Raw genomic sequence first — 27,123 nt, 5'->3', positions numbered from 1 at the left:
CTGGCTGAAACATGCATCTTGTGCTCAGACTCCCTGATCTCTCCAAATGCCCCATATTCTTACTCTCCATTTACTCCTGATGAACTGTGTTCCTCCCCCTAGGTAGGATGTGCTGGATGGGGGTGAGATGGCCTGCCCTGTCATAGCCACTGCCTCACCCTTTCAGTTTTGGATGCTTCTGCTTCTGGCCCATTCCACTACTCCTGAGCTATCTGAGGAATAGCAAGGAATCCAGAGGCTGGCACTGAGAGGATGACGGGGAGAGGAACTAGGACAGGTAGGAGGAAGGTAAAGAAGGGAACACCAGAAGGGTGTGCAGGTCAGGTAAAGGCTTGACTGTGTACTCTTCCTGAGATGGAGAGCCCTTGGAGGATGTAAGCTTAGATGTGACCATGACCTGACTTGATTGATGTTTGAGTCAGATCATGCCAGCAACAGCATTAAGAAAAAAACCCCCCAAAACCCAAACTATAATACCTGTCTTAGTCTGTTTTCTGCTGCTACAACAGAATATCTGATAGTGAGTAATTGGTGACGAACAGAGTTTTGTCCCACAGTACTGGAGTCTGGGAAATCCAGGAGTATGGTGCTGATATCTGGTGAGGGTATGCATGGTATGTCATCCCACTCAAAAGGAAAAATAGGCAAGAAGGGACAAGAGCAAGCAAGCAAGAGAGGTTGAAGCTCAATTTTACAACTCATTGTCGTGGTAACTATGATAACGACATTGATCCATTCCTGAGGGCAGAGCCCTTATGACTGAATCACCTCTTACTCTCAACACCATTGTGTTGGTGATGAAGTTTCCAACCCATGGACTTTGGGGGGCACGTTTGAGCCAAGAAAGTGTTAACATGAAAGCAAGAAACTAGTTAGAGGCTGTTGCCTAATCTAGATGATAGATGCAACAGCTTAGATGGGGGGTGAAAGCAGAGGAGATGGCTGGATTTGGAGTATTATTGAGGAGGTTGGGATAACAGCATTTTCTGTTGCATTGGACATGGAGTGTGAGAAAAGAGAGGAGGCAAAAGTGACTCTCAGGTTCATGGCCTGTGCAAGTGAAATCATAGGGCTGCCATTATTGCAATGGGCACAACACCCTACCTTAAACCTTTTAGGGCCTCTGACAAATTTCATATAGGTGTGGTATGACTAAGAGCCAGCACCTAAGGGACTGTAGGAAACTCTCAAGGAGCAGTGTCATGACCCGATGGCTTCTACTCAGGTTGGGAAAGTTGAAATTTCAATGTAGGGACTATTCATTTTTGGAAAATATGAGTAACGTTATCACTCCAGTCTCTTTTCCATATCTAGGCATTTCCAGACACCTGTGTGGTGCCTCTGCAGTCCCATTATATCTTCCAGGAGGTGCTCTCCTCTTTGCCTATTGCTAAGTGACGGGATTTACTGTGGCCTCTTGTGTCAGACCTAAATCAGGCTCTGTGATGCTGACATTTTGCTAAGCAGAAACTCTGGTGCAGGGACTCAGTAATGAATGGTTTTCTCTCCACAAGCCTGGTGCATTTAATAACTGCTAGGTTATCCCCAAGTGATTTCCATGGGAGTGGACCAAAAATTGCCTATCAGTCCAAATGAAGTATGCCACGATCTCCCTCGCTTTCCAGTTACTTTTTAATTTCCACGCCACCTGCTCCTAGCTCCACCAGGGCAGACTCTGCCAGTGTTATCATTAAGGACTTGGTCTTCCTGCAGTGTGTAACTCATCATGTCAAGGACCTGTCCCTGTTTAGTGCCTAAAAGAAGTGCTTGCCAGTATAGCAGAATCTCTGGCCTGAGAGGCACTCAATGTGCTGTCCCTGTCGTATCCAGATGAGACTTTGGCAAAATGTAGCACACTGTCATTGCCTTGTGTACGTAATGTATTATGTTTGGCGTTGGGGTAAATTCTACCCAGGCACAGTACATGGAAGAAATAGAACTGGGCACAAACCCTAGACGTATTACTTCAGTTGGTGACTTTAGGTAAGTTGATTAAGTTAATGAAGTGATTCTGAGTTTCCCCAACAGTAAAACAGCAACAATATCTACCTCCTGGGTTGTCCTCAGGAAGCAGAGGGCATATGAGAAGCACAAAGAATGACTTGCACATGGTGGGCTCACAGGGCACACAAAATGGGCATATGCTAAACCCACTAGGGGTCAAGTCCTCGGATGCTAGGGCACTTAAGTCTATGTCCCTGTTCTGCTTCTTACTAGTGTGATCTTGGGAAATTACTTAATTTCATTTTACTTAGTTCCTCACTTGAAAAACAGATTATAACAACACTGGCCTCTAAAGGTTGCTGCATGGATTAGGTGAGCTCGTTCATTCATGGAAAAGAACTTAGGACAGTGCCGGGCACAGAGTAAGCTTTCTGTACTTGTTAGCCATCGTTATTCTCCAAGGGCCATTTTCCATCCCTGAGATGATTAGTTTGCAGTTAGTAAGCTCTTATGTTGACTTTGCAAAGTCATCTCAGATACTTGATTTCATTTGAGTCTCATGATCCTGAAATGTAGGTGAAGAGCTCCCTCTGTCCTTTTTTTTTAAAGGAGGGGTACCGGGGATTGAACTCAAGGGCACTCGACCACTGAGCCATATCCCCAGCCCTATTTCATATTTTATTTAGAGACAGGGTCTCACTGAATTGCTTAGCACCTTGCTTTTGCTGAGACTGGCTTTGAACTTGAGATCTTCCTGCCTCAGCCTCCTGAGCTACTGGGATTACACACATGTACTATGACGCCCGGCACTCACCCTTTCTTTTAACTACTGCATTGTATGAGATACTAAGACATAGACTAAGGAGGTGAATTGTTCAAGATCAAAAACTATGTTAGTGGCAAAGGCCAAGTTAGAACCTATCTCCTCACCCCCTCTCCCCGGTTCTTCCCACTGCATGATACTGACTTCCATCACCAGCTGGTTGCAGGTTATAGGTCAAGTCCTTGCAGCAGGTGGAGCCTAGTGGCCCATGTGACTCTGAAATCTATGACCAATCCTCAATTGGAATAACAGCGTCACTCCACATTTTTTGAACATCCTCCTTGTCTCAGGTGCTTTACATATAGAGTCTGCTTAAGTAACTCCACATCCTTCCAGATAATTAGGCTCTACCACCCTTATCTTAAAGATGAGGAGGCCAAGGTCTAAGGAGATCTAGTAACTCAACCAAGGTCAATTAGTGATCCTGGGATTTTATCTTAGGTCTGTTGGGGTTAGACCCTGGATTCCAAAGTCCACACTCTTTCCAGAGTGCCACACTTTGTTTCTTAGGGCCCTAGCCCAGTGCTTCAGTGGCCACAGAAGCTTCTCTCACCATGTGTTCTTTTTAGGAAGAGCATTAGACTGAGATAGATCTGGTCCCACTCTGGGTTTGTTCATTTTTAGGGTGAAGATTACGCATGCCACAGCTGATATGTAAGAATCAACATGCACGCCTCTGTGTCCACATCCTCAGAGTCGGCAGGAGAAGACTAAGAATGAAAACTACATACGAAAGACTGGAGACAGGGACGTAATTGACAATACTGAGTTTCTTTCTTTCTTCTTATTTTTTTTAGATATAATTCACATATCACAAAATTTTACCCTTTTAAAAATATTTATTTATTAGTTTTAGATGGACACAATATCTTCACTTTTATTTTTATGTGGTGCTGAGGATCAAACCCAGTGCCTCACTCATGCCAGGCGAGTGCGCTACCACTTAAGCCATATCCCGAGCCCAAAATTTTACCTTTTAAAGTGAATAATTTAGTGGTTTTTAGAATATGCATAAGGGTGTGCCATCACTGTTATCTAATTTCTGAACATTTCCATTGTCTCTCAAAGGAATCATTAGCAGTGATTCTCTGGCTTTGATAATCACTATGCTACTTTATATCTTTGTGGATTTGTCTATTTTGGACATTTCACGTAAGTAAAATAATTTGTGACTCACTTCCTTCATTTGCCGTAATGTTTTTAAGGTTTATCTACATTGTCATATGTATCAGTACTTCATTCTTTTTCATAACTGAGTGATATTCCATTGTATAGAGAGACCATATTTTGTTTATCCATTTACCAACTCATGAACATTTGGGCTATTATGATGAATAATGTAATGAACACTCATGCATGTGTTTTTAAAATATGATTATGCATTTTAAATTCTTTTGAGTATATACTTAAAAGTGGAATTGTTGGGCAAATGATAATTTTGAGGAACTCACCAGCTATTTACCAAAGTAGCTGAACCACTCTACATTTCCACCAGCAACAAGTGAGGGTTTCAACCTCACATTCCCACCAATACTTGTTACTGTATTCATTTTATAAGGCCCTATCTTTATTTTGACAACTTCCCATCTTGGGTACCATTAAAAATCCCAAGGTCCTCAGTCAAATAGATAAAAAGAATTTTCAAAGCTGTGGATCAAGTGGGAAAACTAAGTTAGCTTTTTTTTTTTTTTTTGGATTTCTAAAATAACATTAATGGTTATATTAGTCAGATTTTTGTTGCTGTGACCAAAACGCCTGACAAGGACAACTCAGAGGAGAAAAAGTTCATTTGACTCATGGTTTCAGGGGTTCAGTCCATGGCTGGTTGAACCAGCTGCCCGGGGCTCAAGGTGAGTCAGAAGGGCATGGCAGAGGGACAATGCTCACTTCATGGTGACCAGGAGGCAGAGGGAGGAAGGGGAAAAGGCCACAGGGAAGATGCACCTTCCAGGGCACGCCCCCAGTGACCCACTCCTTCAGTGACATCCCGCCTGCCTACAGTGACCACCAGGGAGTCCATTCAGAGTAGCATGGACTGATGGCTCTCACAGTCCAGTCATTTCACCTCTGAACATACCTGCATTAGCACAGGAGCTGGGGGGACACCGCAAATCTAAATCATAACCGTGGGGAGGAATGTATAATTATTGTATTGCATATTCCTATTTACTATTTATTCTTATTATTTCTCCTTTATATCTCCCATGCTAAGAAACCGTTTTCAAGAGTGTTCATCTTGGAATGGATTAAACACGGGACGGTAGGTCTGTGAGACCTCTGCCGCAGCAGCAGCAGCAGCAGCGGCAGCGGGGGTGGTCCTGCAGGCAGGCTCTGCAGAATGACCTTTCACCATGGACACTGCGGTCAATGACTGCCACGTGACGGTCATCCCATAAGATTCTAATGGAGCTGAAAATTCCCATTGCCTGGTGACGTCATGGCAGCGCTCACATGCTCACATCCTACTGCAATGCGTTCCTCCCGTGTCTGCGGTGACATGACCTAGAGCGACGTGCAGGGCATAATTCTTGACCATGATAACACCCAGCTGCATCACTGCTTTAGGCATTTACTGTACTAGACTTTTCATTGTGAAGTTAGAGTGCATCCCTTCTATTTACGAAAAGGCTTCCTGCAGAGCAGCATGCTGTGCTGTGCAGGAAGCAGTTCCCACATATCATGTGTACCACGTTGGAGAGCCCAGGTCCAGAGGTTGACCTGCGCCATCAAGTTTGTGTACATACACACCATGGTGTTCACCCAGGGACGAAATTGCCTAATGACAAGTTCTCAGAACATGTCCCTGTCGTTAGGCAATGCCTGGCTGTTTCTCTCTACTGTGTGCTCGGCATGGTTCTGAGTGCTTTATAAAGGTTAACATACTTGGCAGCAACCTATGGGCTAGTTCCTATTAAGATCTCCATTATGCAGATGAGGAAACTGAAACACAGAGAGGTAAATAACTTGTCCAAGGTCACAAAGCACAGATGTGCTGGAGGAGAGATCCAAACCTGCAGTTCATGTACTATAATCACTTTTTTTTTTTTTATTGTGGAGCAAATTTAAAAAATTGTTTTCTGTGGTCAATTTATCCTGGGTTGATAAACTAACTATAAGGTGTTTCATAGTCCCAGGGACATGATATCACTATATGTTTGAATAACACTATGAATGAAACAAAGAGAAAATTCCCATTTAAGATTCTAAATTCTCTTTTCTCTAAGACTTTCTTGATCCCAACATTCTCTTATTGCTCATTTACACTGAGTATATTCAACCCAACAAGACTTTCTGTGCCAGACATAGTAACAGGCTATGGGGTGCAAAGATAATTAAGCTAAAGTTCCTTCTCCCACTTTCAGTGGTTTGGATTGGTGCTTCTGTTTCTTCCCTGACCTTCTCTACCCCCTTTTCTGGGTGAATTAAACTGCAAATAAAATTTAAATTTTATGGTAAGCATTTATAATCTCCTTCTAACTTTTCTATCATGAACTTTCCCCTCATCTCTCTTGGAGGAGGGAGCATGTGCAAGATGGTTTTGTTTCAGTGTCTTGGCATTTGCTGTTGCTTCTGCTGAAATGTTTTCTAATCTCACCCACTCCCCTCAAAATTTGGCATGTGAGCCTCTGCAGGAATTCCCCTTCCTGAGTGTGGTCTTCCCTGACCCCATCTGATAGTCAAACTTTCTCCTACTCCTTTCCCTGCCACACTGTATCTCCTTATCTTATTTAGTTTATATTTGTAGCAGATGTCACTTACATACTACTTGTTTAATGATCTACGCCTGTCTCCTGCATAGAATATCAGCTCCACGAGTCTTATTTATAGCTCTAGTGCCTAGAACAACTTGGTACATAGTAGATGTTCAATAAAATTCATTTGAATGGAAGGCAAAAACTAAACATCTGAGCATGTGTGGCTCCATTCTTATCCTCGGGCACACTTTTCTTTTCTAGAACCTCCTGTTCTCAGGACACATACTCTTGCTTCTACACATACAGGTAGCTATTATTTATCTCCATCTTGCCAAGGTCACTCACCAGGGAGCAAATAGCCATCTACTGGGTCTCAGATTAAATGTGAACTCCTTAAAGGTGCTTTCCCTGGCTACATTATCCATTGTAGCTCACCTTTACCAAAGCCATTCTCTTTCTCAGCATCCTTTTGGTTTCTTCTTTACTATACTTACTATACTATATTTTACTATACTTATATATTTACTGTATTATACTATACTACACTTACTATACTATATTTCTTCTTTACTATAGTTACTCATTTATTTATTTCTCACTGTAACTGCTGCTAATGTTGCAGAACTATTTTGTGCCAAGATCTGTGCCAGGCCCTTGGAGACACACGGTGGCACTCAAATAGCCTTCACTCTAGTTGGCGGGGCTGAGTAAGCGAGATGGAGGGACATTGTTGCAGCAGAATTCTAAAATGCGGAACATCAAGCAGAGGATATTTGTTGTCATTGTTCATACCAGCTAAGCGAAATTCACTGACATCCAAAAGAAGGTGTAAGCCATGGCTCTGCCAAGGAATCACTATGTTTCCTTGTCTATGGTATAAAGATGACAATAACACCTATCAAATTGGAGTAAGGATGAAATAAAACTATATTTGGAGCATCACTATAAAAAAAAGAATATTGTCTCTTTTTATGACTGTGTAAGGTATGTGTTAACTTACAAAGCTTGGTGTTGAAAAAAAAATGTTTATTTCCAACTGAGGATCATTTGATCCACTCCCTTCCTGATATTGGTGCTGAAAGCTAAGTACTCATTTGTAGCAGGTTCTTATGGGTGCAGGCCAGGTTGGTGAAGAAGGCACAGTGGTGCAAACCTTCTTTTCCTTCCCACCAAGAATATACTTTTTTGTCCTGTAGTTCACTCTGACATCTTGGACAGCTGGCTTAGATGTGTCCCTTGGTAGATCCAGATGTTTCAAACTGGGCAGAGCCAATAGGACAATAAATCCGAGATCAGCTATGGTGCATGCTACCTTGCTGAGCACATGGCTGGGCACACAGGTGACAGAATCAGGCACTTATCTAACCTTGATGCAAGAAGGATAGTTGAGGAGGTCGGGTTGCGTTGTTAGGCAATTCAGTATCTCAACAGTCTCACTACTGAGAGCTCTAATCAGATAGGAATCAAGTTTTCATTTCAGTTTGATAAATATTGAGTGCTTAGTCTATGCCAGGCCTTCTTCTAGGAGCTAGGATACAATGAAGAAAAGGGACAAAAATTCTTGTCTTTGTGGAGCATATATTCTAGTAGAGGAAGACAGGCAATAAATTTAACCAGTGAGAGGTAGGTAAATAGAGCAGTCAGAGAAAGTGAGGTCAGAGCAGAGTGGAAGGAGAGAGACGTACCAACCCTGGGGGTGTCTGCGTGACGGGTATCCCAGGCCACGGGAAGGGGAGTGTCTTGCAGCGTGGGGGGCAATGGGGGTGGGCAGGGGGACTGGAGGAGCAATGGGAGGTGAGGACAGGGAGGATTAAAATGGGCACCAAAATTTGCAGCATTTTGTGGGTAATCCTGACCCTGGGACCTTTGCTTATGTATAAAATGGGGAACCACTGGAGGGTTTTTTTGTTTTTGTTTTTGTTTTTGTTTTTGGTTGTAGATGGACACAATTTCTTTATTTTATTTACTTATTTATATGTGGTGCTGAGGTTCAAACCCAGTGCCTCGCACTTGCTAGGCAAGTGCTCTGCCACTGAGCCACAACCCCAGCCCCACTGGAGGGTTTTGATCAGAAGAATCACATGACAGGTTTAAAAGGGCCCTGACTAGATGCTAGAATGAGGCTGGATTGTGGGGGAGGGGCACGCATAGAAAGAAAGACCCATTGATTCTGATGCGCTGGGCTGAACCTGGATGGGAATGGTGGCTGGTGAGAAGGGCTGAGTTCTAGATGTGTTTGGAATGGCCACAGGATACTTTCATCAGAGTTATTATTGCTTAATTAAAACACAGTCACCGACTTCAGAATATTGTCTCTTTTTATGACTTTTTAAATGTCTCGGTAGACACCTACCTCATCTGACCCTTAAGGACAATCTTGCCACTTGGGAAACAGCAGCCCCTTCTCAGCCTTGAGAGGTTCAGTGGGTCTCCCAGGGACACACAGTGTGGTAACTGGCTGAGCTGGGACAAGTTGGCACCTAACCCCCAAATCCCCCTTTTTAAGTCTTTTGCTCTTTCCTACTAGTTGCTTTTGGATCTGAGCGCTTACTTAGCTCCTACCCTCTGTTTTCTAAGCTCTGCTGGACCATCACCAACTTCAATGGCTTCACTCAAAAATGCCAAACCTCAAAATGCCACCGTTCAACAAAGACAATCGGCGACTGGACAGGAGACTTTCTGGCCCCGGCCCTGGAGCCCCCTCCTCAGCCTCCCCTCCCCGTCCTCGGCCTCCCCTCCCTCTCCCCCCGCCCCCCCAGCTCACCCCTCCCTCTGACTCGGGGAGTCTGGACTGAATTCAATTATTCCTCGCACTCTCATTACCGTCTGACCAAGATTTATGAGTTGATAATTGTCTGAAAGTAAGACCACAAAGTATCATTTGTGTTGGGGGCTGACCTTCCCCGTGACCTTTAGGATTAAAGGCAAAATGAAAAGTGTGATTTCTGCAGAGCCAAACAGTAACGTGATCCATCGGGGGCTAATAATCCAAAGCCTCGGATTTCCCTGGTCGAGGACATATTAAAGCTGGGCACAAAGGGGGACAACTAATCCTACAGGTTCATTTCACAAATTAATTTTTTTTTTTAAAGCGTCACCACCTCCCTCTCTGGCCTTTGGGTGCATTCTGAGTGACGTTTTCCAAACAGGATGATGACAACAGCTCACACCTCTGGGGCCTTTATTGGATTATTTTTACAGGCCATTTAAAAACACTTTTTTTTTGAAAATCCTAATTGAAAACAGACCTGGCCCCTCTTGTGGGTTAGCAGCCAGGGCATCACTGGGGGGTGGGAAATGAATTCATGGGAACTTTCCCGGGTCAGCCGTGGTACTGGCTCACTCACTGCCCTGAAGCACCGTGCACCTGGTAATGGCTCTTCCTCACGTGAACCAGCTACCCAGAGACAAAACTGCCAGGAAAACGCTACCTAGGACTCAACAGCAAGCTTCCAGCCAGCTTGGAACATTGGTAAGGCATTTGTGGATCCCTGTGGGTTAGGAGGGCACTTCCTAAGGGAAGAGGGGCAGTGAATCATAACATGAGAAGGGCTAGCAAACAAGAAACAACGTACAGCCTTCTCTCAGCTCAGGCAGCATTGGTGTCCAGTTCAGCACCTAGTTATTGAATCAGGCACTGTACTAGGCCCTCTGCAAAAAAAAAAAAAAAAAAAAAAGGGTGTGAGAACTTCCAGTAGCTCACAGACTAGGATATCCCCTCACAGGTACACAAAGACTCAGGGTAGGTTGGGCTGTAGTGGGTGAGCCTGAGTCTGAGGGGGAGCGGGTTTTCTATCCCTGGCCTTGGAGCAAGGAGAATCAAGCGATTGTGTTTGGAGGCCAGAGATTCAGGAAGCAAGGATGGTTGTGAGTACCAAGTCCAAGGTGTAGAACATAAGAAAAGAGGAATAAAAAAAATGGAGCTCCCTAGTGTCAAGGACTACATTTGTATTTTCCACCAATGTATTCCTAGTGTATCTAATTAACCAAAAGTTTAGATCAACCACGACTTCACTATCCTCTCCTCCCGGCCCAGGGAATGCCTACTGATATCTTTGAATGTAGAGATTATTTTGTACCAACTATTTGAACTTTACCTGGAAAACCTGGATCTATTCCACTTGGAAGCGTCTCTTCATGTATTGTTTGCCTTCTTTCTGCAATTTTAAACCAGCCCAACGCATGCGGGCACCTGTATTATCTAGCAGATTCGGCTGTGAGTTCCTCTGAAGCCAGGGGGCCTGTTGCAGCTGTAACCTGAAGCTGTCAGTAGTGAGGTAAAGCATGTGCCGTCATTTGGGTCTTATATGTTGCCTAGTGATCCCTGTTTTGGTCCCCAGTGTGGCACTATTGGGAGGTGGTGGAATCTTCAAGAGAAGGCCCCTTGAAGAGCGTGGTGGGATCCTGGGCCTCTGCTCTCTCTTTTTGCTTCCTGGCTATGAGTTTTGTTCTGCTGTCTGCTCCTGCCACACTGTACTACCTTGCCATAGGCCCAAAGCTATGAGGCCAACCAACCATGGACTGAAAACTCCAAAACTATGAGCTAAAATAAACCTTTTCTATTATAAGTTGATTATGTCAGGTATTTTGTTACAGTGATAGAAAAGTAGCTAACACAGCATGCAAAACCATAGGTGGTCTAGATTAAATGCTCAATAAACATGGGCAGTTTTCATAATTATTCACTAATCAATACATGTGAGCAGTGCAGCTCTCACAGATGTATGCAGCACAATCCAAATCTAAAACCCTCCTTACTTTCCTGACCTACACTCACTTTGACCAAGACCTTGACCACGCTCAATTCCGCTCTGCATTATCTTTGTGGGGTCTACCTCTGCCTCTTGGTCTAGTGTTAGTTTATCTCTTATGTGCCTGGCTTTTAGCTCCCTGTAAATATTGGTTTGGCTGGCTCTGCTAACTCTTACCACTCCAGATGGCTTCAAGTAAGCTCTCAGCTCACATCGGGCCTCTCCAATCCCTGAAGTCCCCACTCCAATGCTGGAGCACTGGTCATCCCCCTGTCCAAGGGGGGCCTACCTCACAGTGCTCTGGAGTGACTTGCAACTGCCATAAGAGTCTGCTGTTAAAAGTTGCAGGAAATTTGTGAGCTGGTCTTTAAAAATGAATTGCATCAATTTGCAATGAAACAAAATGTATTTAAAACAAATTTAATAAAGTTCAACTCATTGCTTCCAAGTTATTTTGTGATATTTGATCATGATCTCTACTCTTGAGGGTGTCGCCTCTACTGTAACTATGGTTAGAAGTACAATACAATGGTGTGCTAAGGGGAAGCACTTTCTAACTCTTTTCTGTGACATCAATTTGGCAGCTTGAGATTGTCCAAGCAGAGAACATTTACATTACAGAACTTGGTAAGAGCAACAAATTTGGGCACCCTGTCCCCTAGAGAGTTGGTTGCTAAACACTGACCAGCACACCACGGGGGTCAGCTCTCCTCCCAGTGTGGCATATTGAGGCTGCTCAGATTTTTGTCACCCACACATTTTTTTCAGTGAAGTGAGTTCCCCAGGACACTTGGTGATTTGTCTTCTACAGCAACACATCATGCTAAGCAATCAGTAATAACTGTTTGTTTTTTTTTTTTTTTCAAAATGGAGTAGACGTGCACGCATGCTCCTGGTGCATGTGGCACTGCTGTAGATAGAAGTCTCACATTTTGAAGTGGTAGGAGGGAGAAGGTGAGTGGTAAGGGAGTGGCTATTTAAACATATCTGTTTCTTTCCTTCTTCTTCTTGTTTTTGAACTGCGGATTGAACCCAGGGGGGCTTTATTACTGAGCCACATCACCAACACCTTTTATTTTATTTTTAAATTTTGAGACAGTGTCTTGCCAAGTTGCTTAGTTCCTTGCTAAATTGCTGAGGCTGGTCTTGAACGTGTGATCCTCTTGCCTCAGCCTCCAGAGTTGCTGGGATTACAGGTGGGTGCCATAATGCCCAGTTTAAACATTTCTTGAAGGATGCTAAACAGGTCTCTAAGAGTGCCTTGGTGATCAGATTGTTGATATGAATAGTGGTATCCAAGGCTTTTGCCTCCCCTGCACTGGATTGTCTAAATGGTGAATATCAACTCTGTGTAACTGGGAATTGCTGGGGAGCCTAAGAAATAATAAATAGCCCTGGGCCTTGTACATTCATAAATTTCATATAATGATAACTAGTTAACACTTTCCAAAGGGTCGGAGGAAACAGCCAGTATGACCCCTCACATTTAAAACTCAGCTTCACACATTTTATAATTAAACTGCCTTCCAAGTGACTTATAACATGGGAATTTTCTTTTTTCCTAATAGACTGCCTTGGCACCTTTTAGGACTTGGCTGTTAACCTGGGTGCCTGCCTTTTGGGAATAATCTTGAGTTCTGGAGAAGAAAAAGTCATTGCTGTGCTTTATGCAAAAGCACAATTTAAAACAAGAGACCAGAGCTGCCTCCCTCCCCAGTGGCTGAGTCAAATTGCTAGGTACATCTCTGTCAGGAATGTCACAGGCTAAGGTTCTTGATTCTGTGCACATCATAAAACCACCAGAAACAAAGTTACGCTTCCTTTGGAAAGTTGCTTTCTAACGTGGAGTTTGGGACAATTGGGAATCATAGGGCCATCTATCTGAATTTATTTTGAAAATAGCCTCAAGCAGGCTGTTGGCTTTATTTCTAAAACAATCATTTAAGTCGTGTCGCTACAGATTGTGGACACATGTCCTGTGTCTGTACATTTCCATACAAAGTCAGAACCAGGCACTAAAATACTTTAATGAACATGAAGGCATATTTATTGTTCTTTTACTCAAAATAATACTAATGCTGGCAAACATTTCTTAAGAGAATGGCTATAAGCCAGGCATACTCTAAGAAATTTATAGGTATGATATAATTTAGTCCTTTATAAGCTGGGTGTTATTGTTATGAATCTAGTTTTTGCCAGGGAGGAAATTTGAGTCTTAGAGAGGGTAAGTAACTTGCTCAAGTCACACAGCTACTAAGGTAGCCAAAGCATACTTTGAATACAGAGAAGGGTAGGGTAGGCAGGGGGACCAGTGAATCTGGAAGGGCAAATAGAAGATATTTATCACAGGGTCTTTTTCTATTAGGTGGGACAGCACTGTTTCTGGAAATGTTTGTTTTAGTTCTATGCATATACATGGAGGAGTTCTGGGTTTCCATGTCAAATATTTCTCTCTTTTTTTGGGGGGGGGATAGGAATAGAACGCAGGGGTGCTTTATCATGGAGCTACAGCCCTATCCTATTTTGAAATTTTTATTTTGAGACAGAGTCTTGCTAATTTGTCCAGGCTGGCCTTGAACTTGTGATCCTCCTGTCCTAGCCTCTCAAGCCGCTGGAATTACAGGTGTGCACCACTGTGCCTAAATGTAAAATTAATTTCCTGATGTGCGCAGCAGAGAAAAAAATTGAAGAATGTTTTAAAGCCAACAGGGCCTCATAGAGGTTGGGGTGAGGGGGGGGGGTTAAATAAGGAAGTGACCAGGTGACTAGATCAAACCTGCTGCTTAGGGTGGTCACCTTGCTGCTTTGAGTAAATGGGTAAAGAGGGTGATGGGGTGCCAGGCAGGTTTGTGGGAAGTGGCTGCAATTGTCTGATTGGTGACTGATTCCTTCCTCCTCCTGGAACTATTGTCCATGGTGCACTTTTAGAATCTGATCTATTTTGTTCCACTGAGAGGCAGGGGGGATAGCGTGCATGAACATAAATTCTGGACAGGTGTCCTGAGCAAGGGCTCTAACTTCTGTCGGCCTCACGTTCCTCATCTGTTGTCTGGGATCCTAATACCTGCCGGTGGGTTTGCTATGAGGATAAACTGAATCTGAGCACATCAACCCCTATGCCAGGGCTCTGTATATGTTGCCTATAATTTTGACATTGACAGGAATATGGCCGTGTTACAATTACGGATTCATCTGTTCATTGACAATTCAAAAGCTGTTTACTGAATGCCCATGATGTGCCTGGAACTTTGCCAGTCTTGGAGATATGGCCCATAGGGGAGACAAAGTGTGATAATAAAATAAAATAATAAAAACCAGAGGACCACCACTATATATGTAGGATGATACCTCACCTGACAGTTTGCTCCATGAGGACAGGGATTTGTTTTTGATTGGTCTTTTTGTTCACTTCGGTATTTTTAGCAATTAGAATAGTGCCTAGCACATAATGCATATTTATTGTTAGAGAAATACTGGCCACTATTTCTAAACAGATGTATATGCAACAAATCACCTAATTTTACAACTACCGTATGAAGTATAGATGGTATGCCTATATTAGAAATGATATAGGTGAGCCCTAAAGTGACTCACGAGTAGAGATGATTGGCAACAACTCAAGCCTGTTCTTCCTGCTCTTACCCACTTTGCTATGTAAAAGAGACAGCATATTAGGATGAGCCCAGGAATTTCTCTTAGGGCATGGCCCTGACACACACAGGGAAGGTCATTGCATCCTTGGGGTTTCAGCCACAGTGATAAAGGAGGATTTTGACCTGATTTCTATTCTGGGTTGTCTGACTTTTAGACACCCGGCATTGTAGGACCATCTTTTTAAACACATTCTTCCTTTCCAAAATCCTCCAATCCACCAAATAATTAATTTGGCATTTACCGTGTGCCGAGCACTGTGCTAGAAACTTTGGGGAAGGTGGAAAAATGACATTTTTTGAGTTTGCACTTTCAAAGTTCATACACTGTATTTGAGGAGAAAGGATCTATACAAAGACAGCGGGGGTGTGGGATGAGCTGAAGGAGGTCTGAAGTGAGAGGCCATTGGCATCTGGGTGGCAGGCAAGGACCAGGCAAAGGCCAGGCATGGGACTTGGAAATCTCCTAGAGGGCCAGGAGACATATGAAACCCCTCTGTGCATGACCCAGGGAGTGGACACCCACTCTTCTGGCCACTGGACCTACTGCTTTGCCTTCTGGAAAGTTCTTTCTAACCAGCTGACATCTGCCTCTGTTTGGGAGACTAAGAATTGGAGGAGTGCATGGGAGGCCTCCGGGAGGGGAAGCTTGAAGAGGGAGAGAGCATGTGGTACCTGGCAGTGAGCACTCGTTGACTGAGGAGTGGATTTCCCGGATGGTAGTAAATGTGAGCTAATGTCTGCGCTAAGCCATGTGCCTTTGAAAAGAGAACGATTACGGATGTTTTCCCTCCTTATTACACGCACTAATTTCCCCACCAAAATAACAAGGCTGGCATCTGCTGAGAAACTGTATCCTCTGGGCCCATTTTCTGCACATAAGTTCAGTTGGAGTTTGCCCTGTGCTGGGGAATGCTGTCTCTCCTGGACTCCTTATTTTCCTGAACAAAGAGGTGAGCTCTGCCTGCCCCTTTGTAAGTCTGGAAGCCCCCTGTGACTCTGGGCCCAGCTCCACACTACATTGTGTGGGGACACTCCGGGGTGTCTTCTTGCCTCGTGAACCCTGGGAAGCCCCAACTGTGCTGGGCGGCTTGTTTTGGTTCTCGAGCTGACCCACCAGTCATCGGGCCCTGTGATTGATGTGGGGCCGGTGCTCTGGGTTATGTGAACTCAGGGTGTTTTCAAGGGAAAAATTTGGTCATGAGGCAGAGGCTCGCCAGGTTTGAGATAAGTGTGAAAAACACATTACAAAAGGAAACAGACCCGAAGTTTCCTGACAAGGGAAACAGTTAACCCTGTGTTTGAGAGTGAGAAGCACAGGCAGAAACAGTGTGTCTCTCTGTGTGCACGTGGTCCCAGCTGGAGAGGATGGTGGCGTGTGCGTGACCGACCGTGAGAGTGTGAGTGTGTGGCGTGGATATGCATGTGCGTTGGGGGGTGGGAGAGAGAGAGAGAGAGAGAGAGAGAGAGAGAGAGAGAGAGAGAGAGAGAGAGAGAGAGAAGCACAAATGTGCCTGGGAAAGGCAGGGATATTAATCATGCCAAAAGCAATCTGGCCTCATGGGAATTTATAAGGATCCAACTAAAATCAATGGGAAGTTTTATGAGACAATTTTCTTCTTGCTGGCTCTGGGGATTGTTTGAACTCATTGAGCTGAGGGCGGTGCTGGCTCAGAGATTCTCCAGTTCTCACACCTGTGTGTGTGTGAGACAATGTGCATTTTCCATGTTAGCAACTCAGATCTGACTCATCTCAGAGGGCTGCCATGGAGGGGGCCTTGACCTCCTGGCTGCTTGGCTCTTCAGCTTGGAGCTGCAGCTTCCCGCCAGAGGTCAGGGGTCTTGTGAGGAGGAGGAAGGGATAGGAGGGCAGGCGGTCAGTGTGCTTTGTCTACGGCATCCAGATAGATGGGAGAGGCCAGCGAGATGCACAGAGGCCTGCAGGCCTCCAATAGCTTCAGAAATCCCCCCTGAGTTTCAGAATCGAGTCCAGATACCTCCATGTGGCTGGCTTCCATTTGCCTCTCCCATTCCTTCCCCACCCAGGAATTCTTTGCTGTAGTCCAAGCCACGCTACATGCTGCTCCTGAACAGGCTGTACTTTCATGTTTCTGTTTCTGCTGATGTTCCCTCAGCCTGCTGGACTTAATCCTCCCCTCTACTCAGCCTGTGACAGGGCTTCTAATTCAAACAGGATCAATTATGAAATATTCCAAACTTCCGTCCAGAAAAGTACAGAAAACATGGACCAGAAATTCCTATAGCCATCACTTGGCTTTGACAGATATTGGATTTGCTAAGGCCCTTTCCCTCCCCCTCCTCAGAAGTCAGCTCCAGGTGAAGGCAGTAAGTAACCATTTCTAGTGCACTTTTATTATACTTAAATATATCTACAAATAACACATAACCTCATGTGCTTCTATAGCTTGCATAATGGTATTACCCTGGAGTTATTTGACAATGCATGGTAAGGAGTGTGCACCAGTGTTCCCGCTTGTGATTGTCCATGCTAGAGAAAGGTCTCGAAAGTTCAGAGCATGTACAGGGACATGCAGGCTAACAGTGCACAAATGGTAGCAATGCAATGGTTGCTTAGTGGGGAGATTAAAAATAAGCATGGTTTAATAAAATGAAATATTGTATAATAGCTAAAATAAATAAGATCTATAGACATTGTAGACATAATGTTATATAAAAAGGAAGTAAGCTGCAAAATTTTCTGCTCATTTTTCATGGCCAAGTTAATGTAATCCTTCTCTTTAATGAAGCATTCTGTGAAAAAATTCCATCCAAATGAAATTAATTGCTTTTTCTCTCCCAAAGAACTTTATAACTTTATTTGCTTAAGGATTACTTCTTACTCTTCACTCTCCACCACACACAATTATGAGCTTCTTAAATGCAGGAACTGGGTCTTACTCATCTTTGTATCCAAAAGTTAGATTACAGTTGATACTCAGTAAGTGATTGTGCAAAGACAAATACACATGTGTGTGTTTCTAAATATTTCCAAATATGTCATGTTATGAGATGTTTATTCTCTTCATTTCCAGTGAGGAAATGGACTGCAGTGTTTCCTGTCAATGACTTGCCCTCCATCACAGATTGCAGTTGGGGCCAGAATATACGTGTGCTGTCTCTTGGCCACCAGAGGCAGGAGAAGGTGAGAATCCAGGTGACTTGCTTTTGCACCATCTCTCTTTCACTTAACTTTCTTGCACTAGGGGTCAAGAAAGTGAAGTGGGATGATATAAATTTTATGTCACTGACTTGATTTCTTTGAGATAGTAGAAATCTTTCTGGGAGTCAGGAGAAAAAATAGATGAAGAATCTTAGGATCAAGTGAGATCACTGAAGTCCAGAAAGGAAGAGTAATTTCATTTTCATCAGCTTAATGGAATAAATATATCTGAATATGTGTTAGGTACCTGTCTACAGCTCAAATTCATCTAAGTAGAGAAAATGGGGAAAACACTAGAAAAGTGTCTAGGAAAGCACTGGAACAGAGGGGGTTTCATTCAGCATCAATTATTTTCCTTCTTTAAGGACAGAGCCAGGACTATAACACAGATCTCCAGATTCAAAGTCCAGTCTCCTTTCAACCCTTTCACAGTCATCCAATGGTGAACCAGGAAAATGAATCTATAAGGAGGTTGAGCCTGCAGTATTCTTGCTGGTTAAAAAGAATACCATGGGTTTTCTGATAGCTCTTCTGCTGTGTCACATCAACCCCCCATCTGATTTTATGCCCACATGGCCATTACCATCTATTAGCATACTAATAAATGTTTATGAGATTATGCTATATAAATGATAAACTTTTACATATTATTAATTAACCTCATATATCGAATTGGGAGCTCCTGAACATTTACTGACTTGTAAAACAGAATAGAGGTGCACAGGGAGACTTGTCTGCACAAGTGCTCTTATCTGCTCTTCCTGGGAGAAGGAAGGCATTTTAAATCATTTGTGTGATCCTTACCGCAAGCCACAGACAGCATTGTATTTGAAAGTAGAAGACCTGGTCCTGCCTCTTCCCACCTGTGACCTTGAGTAAGTTTTGTTACTTCTTAAAAGCCTAGCTCTTTTTTTTTTTTTTAGAAACAGCATGGTTTTATTTTTATTTATTTTTTTACAGTTAATGGAAGCAATTTTTATTTACGTGTGAGTTTGTTGGAAAAAAAAATCCTAGCTCTTTGTTTGCAAAATAGGCATAATGATGGCACATATCTATGGGTTCCTTGGCACATGGCAGGTGCTCAGTGAATATAAACTAAATGAAATTGAACCAATGCAGGCTGATGAGTGGAAATGACAGGGAGCCCATTTGTTAATGATGAAAAGACTGATGGCAGGAGTTTCCAAGAGTGGGTGGCTGATGTTCCACATGGCAAGTAGTGTGCTCTCACTGGAGGTGAGAAGTTAGACAAACAGTTGTTGGTATGCAATGGGAGGGTTTCTTTCATTCCATTACCCAAGGATTCTACGACAAGACAGAACTCAGCAGTCTTAGATTCTAATTCTAAGCCAGTCACTGGCTAGCTTTACAACTTAGTCTTGGTTGACATGTTCAAATATTCTTTCGTCTATAAAATAGTCATACATCCCCATTATGAATCAACATCCTTATATCAGAGAAAACATTCAGCATTTGTTTTTTTGGGATTGGTTAACTTCACTTAGCATTATATTCTCTAACTCCATCCATTACCTGAAAATGCCATGATATATATATAAACACACACACACACACACACACCTCACATTTTCTTTATTCATTCATCTGCTGAAGGGCACCTAGGGAATAGACAAACTCTTGATAGGGCAAAGGGGAGGGAGGGGAAGGGAGGGGGAATGAGGGTAGGAAAGGCAGTGGAAGGAGATAGACATAATTACTCTAAGTACATATATGAAGATATGAATGGTGTGACTCTATGTTGTGTTCAACCAAAGATATGAAAAATTGTGCTATATATGTGTAATATGAATTGAAAAAATAAAGGTAATGTGTCCATCTAAAACTAAAAATAATAATAATAATAATAAAATAGCCATACAAATTGGGCATGGTCATTAGGAGAGAGAATGAATGACTAAGAAAGCACTTTCAATAATACAAGATTGATCTTTTGAAGAAGATTAGCTGTGAGGTCTGTCTCACCATCGTTGGTGCCTGGAGGTGAACATCCTCGCATTCAATCCTCTGCAGTGCTGCCGAGGTGTCTTGGGAAGAACCCAGACCCAGGAGTTAAAGGGTATGGCCCAGTCTCTGTTACTCATAAGTTATGTAACTTTGGTTGTGTGTTTCTGTCCTTTGCAATCCCAAGTAACTAATCACATGAATATAAAATGAAAGCTAATAAATAGGCTATGCAAAAATCACAGGGTGTTCTGAGAATCATATAAAGATAACAGATGTGAAAACAGATGGAAAGCTTTGGGAACAGAAAAGGGTCATGCATCTATAAGGTACAAGCAGAGCACCTTGCTTTACTCCTCATCAGCTTTGATTTTCTGCCCTGCAAGGCTGTAGATCTGTAGGTGCAAACCTATCTTTAACTGTTTGTGTTTGCCAGTGCCCGGCAAAGGGAATTCATTGATTCATCACCTGTTTCTGAAAGGCCCATTAGGGGTCCAGGCGCAGTAGTAAGTGTTAGGATGAGGGATAAAAAAGATGGGGCCTCTACCTTCATGGAGCTTGCTTCTAATGGAAGAGTGAGTTCTAGACATGTCCAGGAGTCAAGTTAAGGGAACTGAGACTTAGGCAGTTTTCAGGGGGGCATCCTGTGTGGGAATGTTGCCCTGCTGGGGCAGGACACACTTCATCCCTGCTCTTACAGTCTGTTTTGTTTAGTTTTCATGTCACTGTGACCAAAATACCCAACAAGAACAACTTAGAGAAGAACAAGTCTATTTTGGGCTCATGGTTTCAAAGGTCTCCCTCGATGGTTGGCCAACTCCATTGTCCTGGGCCCAAAGTGAGGCAGCACGTCATGGGGGAAGAGCTCAGCAGAGGAAAGCTGCTCAATTCACAGCAGGGTCAGGAAGGAGAGAGAGAGCGGGGCAGGAGTGCAGCAAGGGACACCAAAGAACAATCCTTCCTGGGCATGATCCCAGTCAGTGACCCACCTCCTTCAGCCATGCTCCATCTGCCCAGTTACCACCCAGTCAGTCCAGTCAAACTAGGGATGGACTGATTGATTAGGTTACAGCTCTCACAATCCAGTTCCTTTACCTCTGAACATCCCTGCATTAACACAGGAGCTTTTGGGGGACATCTCACAGTCAAACCATGACACAGTCAGATAGGAGCCAGCTTCTAGGTTGCTGATGCTTGCCTTTTGTGATGACCACCCAGTTGCTGGTTTTGTGTGTTTCCCTGCCTGTGGACACATGTGATGAAGTACATGTTGCTGATTGACTCTTAGGATCTGCCCACAAGGCAGTGGCTTGTACAAGATGGGTGAAATGATTTAAATCTGATAGAGATGGGGGAAGTCCCCCCCAGGATGAGAAGGTACTTTCCAAGGAGGAAGAGGACGCTGCTTATAAACACATCACTATTGTACTGACAGAATCTTTTACCTGAGCCTGTGCATTAGGCCCTGTCTTTATTGCTAGGAGCTATCTCCCTTGCCTTTTGCCTCATATTGCCTCTGGAAGTGCTTCTTCAATGAACACTGTGAAATCCTGGTGATCCCTGAAGAGGGTGTAGATGTTATAAGAGTATTTTGGAGGCATACGTCAAAGCGTGACAATAAGTAACCATTATATGACTATGACATAAGTGGAAAGAAGGGCCACATTTCATTCGTGTTCATCTCTGCATGGTGGTAACAACAGCTAATCTCTATACAGCTGCTTAACAACAAAGGTTTTGAGCGGTGCTCTGCCTGCGGCAGTGTGCATAAGGGACACCTGTAGCTTTTGCATCTAGCATATCTTCCCTTTGCGTTTGATGACAGCACGGTATTTTTCTTTTGGAGACTGGTGCCTTTCTCATTCACAGATCTGGTCTTAGATGTCCCAATAGTAGAGTACTTGACATAGGCATCAACCAACAAATAAATTCCATTTTCTGGTCACAGGAATGGGCATATGTTCCAGTTCAAGTGGATGTGAGAGAGTTGGTCCCAGGCTTATGAAAAGACTGACTGGAAGAGACAGTGTTGGGTGGTATGATGTGTGCCTGAAGCTGCCATGGCAGAAAGGGGACTACAGTATGAGCAAAAGAATAGGGCCATCACAGGAGGAGCAGAGCTGGGATTTAGATCCTGGTGACATCATTCGACCCGGAGTCAAGCTGCATTCCCAGCCAGGTCTGTTTACATCCCTTTTTCTAGTTTGAGGCAGTTTAGGTTGGTTTTCTGTCTTTGCAGCCAAAATATTACTAATATGATACATTATGTCACAACTTACTTCATTTCTGAAACTTATTTGGCTAAACAATACTATATTCCATTACTTTACTTAATCATTATGTAAAGTTAGGAAGTAAACTTTATGATCTAATTTATAAATAAGGACACTGAGACTTAGAAAAGACAACTCTCCTGAAGGAACACGCCTAGTAAATAATTGGGATAGGAGAAGAGCCTTGGTCCTCTGACCACAGTGATTGTTAAAGACACATTTTCCCCAAACCAAATACTTAAGGGAAGCCAATATACAAGAAATGCAAAGGAAAACACAGGTAATGCTGATTGCTGGAGTTCATTCTTTGTGGGGATGTTTCATTCACAAGTACCTGGTTCCATCCAAAGTTAAGAGACCCTCAGTGAGAGTGCTTGGTCTTATTGCCTTGGTCCAGTAGGATCTTTGCCATTTCACATCAAGTTTACTGGAATATTTTCCTAGGTCATCTTTCTGCCTCCCTTCTCATTCTCAAACTATCTGTCCTGTACACTACGACAGTGCCATTTTTCTAAATGCAAACTGGGGAATGGTGTTGCTTGCTTCCAACCCTTCAATAATTCTCACAGCTTTTAAGGTAAAGTTCAAATTCAGCTTTGCATTCACATAGTTCATGACCTGACTCCTGTGTATCTCTTTAGCTTCATTTCCCTCATTCCTGAGTGAGTGACCTCTGACCTCTGGTTCTGCAAATGCAGACTCATTGCTTTCCTTTGAGGCTGCCATTCTAGCTGTGAGGAACCTGAAGCCCCGCCCCCCTCAACACCCGCCCTTTGTTTTGGAAAATTCCCTTTTATCCTTAAAGTCACCTCCATCCTTTAGATGTTGTTTCCTCTGGGAGGATTTCTGTGATCCATCAGGTTGATCTGGATGTGATGATTCTTCTGTGTCCCTGCCGCACTCTGGACATATCTCTTAAGGCATTTCTCACATGGTGTAGTAATTATTACATGCTACTGTTTTCCTGGATCATGAGAAACAATTGTGCCTTATTCAGTTTCACATCAAGGGCACAGCTGACTTCTCAGCATATAACAGTCAGCAAATGAATGAAGGAAAGAACAATGGGAGGAAATATGGAAGAAGAGATCAGTACTTTCTCTTTTGTCTGACACTTTAAAATGCTATACACTAATCATAAGCGTTTTTTTTAACTAAATTCAGATACTATGTTCTTCTTGACTTTCATATTTGAAACAAGTACTTCGTTTGGTTTTTGTTTTATAAGTTTTTTAAAAGAAAAATTTCATAGTGTTCCAAATTAAATAAATAGTGTTTGTTTTCCTGTGATTTCAACATGCTTGGGAAACGTGGCGTGATGAGGTGGGAGGAGAGGGTGGTGAAAGTTTTGTGGATAATGAGAGAGAAAGTGGACATTTGGAAGCTGAGAGGTGGGGTTCCCTGGTCCCCCTTGGTAGCTGGAGCCTTGGATAGGATGAAAATGATTTATGTTTAGGGATATAACAGCAACTAACTTTAGTCTCCATGGACAGAAATATTGCTCTCTGAAACACTTCAGGTCTGGAGTCTCATGACTGCTGAATCTGACAGTTGGTAAGGAATCTTGTCTCCTAAGGACCTAGTCTCAAATTTGCCTTCAGAACTTGGGAGGAATGCTTTTTTACCCCCTTGGTTTTATGCATTTCCTTTTAATTATGTTATCTACCTGCAGGTTGTGGTGAGTGATAATGTGTGTATGCGTGCTGAGCAGAAATTTTCTACGTGTGTCTATCTATTAAGTTATGAGACTGAGCCTTAATCACCAGCCCTTGCATCTCTGATTTGAAAATGCATGCCTCATGTTTACTTGCCCAAACATGTGAAATACGCTTTTTGACAAACTGACTTCTTGATTGGGATTCCCTGGGTCATCCATCTATCCAACCATCCCATCATTTATTCCTTAAATATTTTCTGAAGTCCTGTGCTGTTCCATGTACTCTTTAAGGGTAATGAGGAGGGATGCCAAATGGGGCGGGAAATCTTCTTGCAGGAGTAGCTGCCCCAGGTGAATAGTAAGAAGGAAATGGGAATTAGCTGGGCTGGTGGATTGGATGAGGGCATGGTGATGGTGATGGGGAGGTGGTAGTTATTCTGGGCAGAAGGAGAAGGGTATAAAAAGATATAACGAGTCCCAGGGAATGCAAAAGTTTGAATAAAAAATCATGGAACACCTTTCTTGTTCCAGGTGCTATTTAGGGATCATCTGGAATGAGCTTGGCTGCCTGGTTACCACAGTGGAAGTGTAATGCTATGGTGATTATGAGGTATTAGGCTGAGTGGAACAGTTAATAAATAACTGGTCAAGAAGACAGAGGCAATGGAGGAGCTGAGAGACAGGGACGACATTTATTATTTACTATGTGGCCAGAGCATTACACTCAATTGCATTGTGATGTTCCATGTTCTTCTGTAAGGTAGAATCCCAATCAGAGATGAAAGATTAGTAAATGGAATCTCTGAGAAGAAAAGCATCTGAAGACTGCCAGCTATGAGGACTAAAATAAATCCATCATCTTTCCATTGTACTGTTCTGCTCCAAGCAAGAAAGGTTTTTCTTTTTGAAAAATGGCTCCAAGGACGAGAATTTCCTCCCATTTCCCCCACAGCATTGGAAACAGAGCTTAGTCATGCAATCTATGGCGATCGGGAGACTTTTATGAAAGAAGGGACTCCAGAGGGAGGCTGGATAGAAGGTGGCCATCAGGGAGTCATTTCAGTTTGGTGCTTTGGACCACTTTGACCATCTTTCCAGACTGATCTAAAATCCTCCCTTCTTTGATAAGCCTTAACTGACCATTCCATCCTACCCTACTCTGCTCTGATTTAGGAGCATTGTCTGTGTAATGTATTTAACAATAACTCATTTCTGCCCTTGTGATAGCTATTCTACAATTGCCTTGAACTGAGATTTCACTCTGGTCTGACGATTTGTTTTTGAGTACATATGTCTACCCCAAGTTTGATCATAAGCACCTTAGGGTGGAGACTGTCATATAAATATGTTTTAAATCCTTGCTTCTTTACTGATCCTTAGCACAGTGATGGACAGCCTCAACACATATTTACTCATTTCATATAAATGTCATGCGATAATTTCTGAACAAAAAAATCTGATGGAAACCTAGTTAGCTTTTGAAGACCAGGTGTTTTTATTGATTATCTGTGGTATTATGCAGAATTTGCCACGATAATTGGGAAGTAACTCTCATCAGAGTCTTTTCCCCTTGAATCTGGGTTGGCGTTTTGATTTGTTCTGACCATTTGAATGTGTTGGGAATGATGTACGAGATCTGAGCTTAGGCCTCAAGGACCCAGCTGAGCCCAGCAAAAGAACTGCTTAGCTAAGACCAGCACAAATTGCTCACCCACAGAACTGTGAGTTTAAAAAATGGTTATTACTATAAATCACCAGTTTTAGGGTGATTTGTTAGGCAGCGAAAGTTGACTGATACATAATCTTTAGTTACTGTGAAAAATCCATGAGATATATATTTTTTGTGCTCCATTATGGGATAGGAAGCAAGGATTCAGGAGTAATGTGAGAAAGACTGATTATAATTAGTCTTTTTTTTTGGGGGGGGGGCTATTGGAGATTGAATTCAAGGGCACTTGACCACCAAGCCACATCCCCAATCCTATTTAAAAAAAATTGTTTTTGTTTAGTTGGACATAAAATACCTTTATTTTTTTTTATTGATTTTTATGTGGTGCTGAGGATCAAACCCAGCACTTTGCATGTGCTAGGTGAGCGCTCCACTGCTGAGCCACAATCCCAGCCCTCCCCAGCCCTATTTTGTATTTTATTTAAAGACAGGGTCTCACTGAGTTGCTTTGCACCTTGCTGTTGCTGAAGCTGGCTTTGAACTCACGATCCTCCTGTCTCAGCCCCCTGAGCTGCTGGGATTACAGGTGTGTGCCACAGCGCCTGGCCCTAATTAGTCTTTAAGAAATGTCATGAGTTAGCTTCTTTTAGTAAACATTACCTGGATGGGAAAACACAAAGGCAGCACATGTCAGCCAGCATTGGTCTGATGGGGTGGGGCCAAAGAAGTATTTGTTGGCAGAAGTCAGGAAAAGTTCAGGCCATGAGTTGCCTACAATAGCTTGAAAGAACAGGCAAAGCCAAACTTGAGAACTCCTGGGTCTATATGTTCAGGCTGAACTGAGATATCCTGGAGTTCCCAAAGAGGGAAAAAACAACAGGGACTAGTAAATTCACTGAACACATCTTATGTACCAGAGACTGGTTGGTTTCTAATCCACACAATGGAGTATTACTTAGCCATAAAGAATAATGAAATTGTGGATGGAACTAGAGAATATCATGCTAAGTGAGATAAGCCAGTCTCAAGAAACCAAAGGCTGAATGTTCTCTCTGATATGTGGATGCTAACCCATAGCAAGGGAAGGCACAGAGGGGAAGTATAGAAGTTCATTCGGTTAGACAAAGGGAAATAAAGGGAAGAGAGAAGGGGGGTGGGAATATGAAAGACTGTAGAATGAATCAGACATAACTTTCCTATACTCATATAGGAACATAAGAGCAGTGTAATTCCACATCATGTTCAACCACAAGAATGGGGTCAAAACTGGAATGGGTTGCACTTCATGTATGTACACTATGTCAAAATACACCCTACTATCATGTATATCTATAAACAATAAATAAAAAAATGTCCCAGGTGAATCTGAGAGAAATTCAATAGGCCATATAGCTTGTAAGTGATTGAATTGGCAGTGAAGCTCAGATGTGTCTAACTCCAAAGAGGACTAACAACTTAAATGACGCCTCCTTCATAATATTGTCTGGCCTGCAGTAATCATTTTCTACCTGTCTTCTC

General features: G+C 43.0%; 1 protein-coding gene and 1 long non-coding RNA gene across 2 annotated transcripts in view; one reads left to right on the top strand and one right to left on the bottom strand.

The window, feature by feature from the left end:
• Nucleotides 1-27,123, bottom strand: part of Nfia (nuclear factor I A) — a 561,296-nt gene that overhangs the window by 427,686 nt on the left and 106,487 nt on the right. The gene's annotated exons all lie outside the window — the stretch shown is intronic.
• LOC144367718 (uncharacterized) overlaps nt 23,649-27,123 on the top strand; it is a 34,864-nt gene continuing 31,389 nt past the window's right edge. The window contains exon 1 of the long non-coding RNA XR_013427241.1: nt 23,649-23,833. This is a non-coding gene — a long non-coding RNA (uncharacterized LOC144367718). The remainder of the gene's footprint in view (nt 23,834-27,123) is intronic.

Source organism: Ictidomys tridecemlineatus, chromosome 11 (genome assembly GCF_052094955.1).
Source record: "Ictidomys tridecemlineatus isolate mIctTri1 chromosome 11, mIctTri1.hap1, whole genome shotgun sequence".
Taxonomy (NCBI): Eukaryota; Metazoa; Chordata; class Mammalia; order Rodentia; family Sciuridae; genus Ictidomys; species Ictidomys tridecemlineatus.
This window is presented reverse-complemented; position numbering and strand designations above follow the sequence as displayed.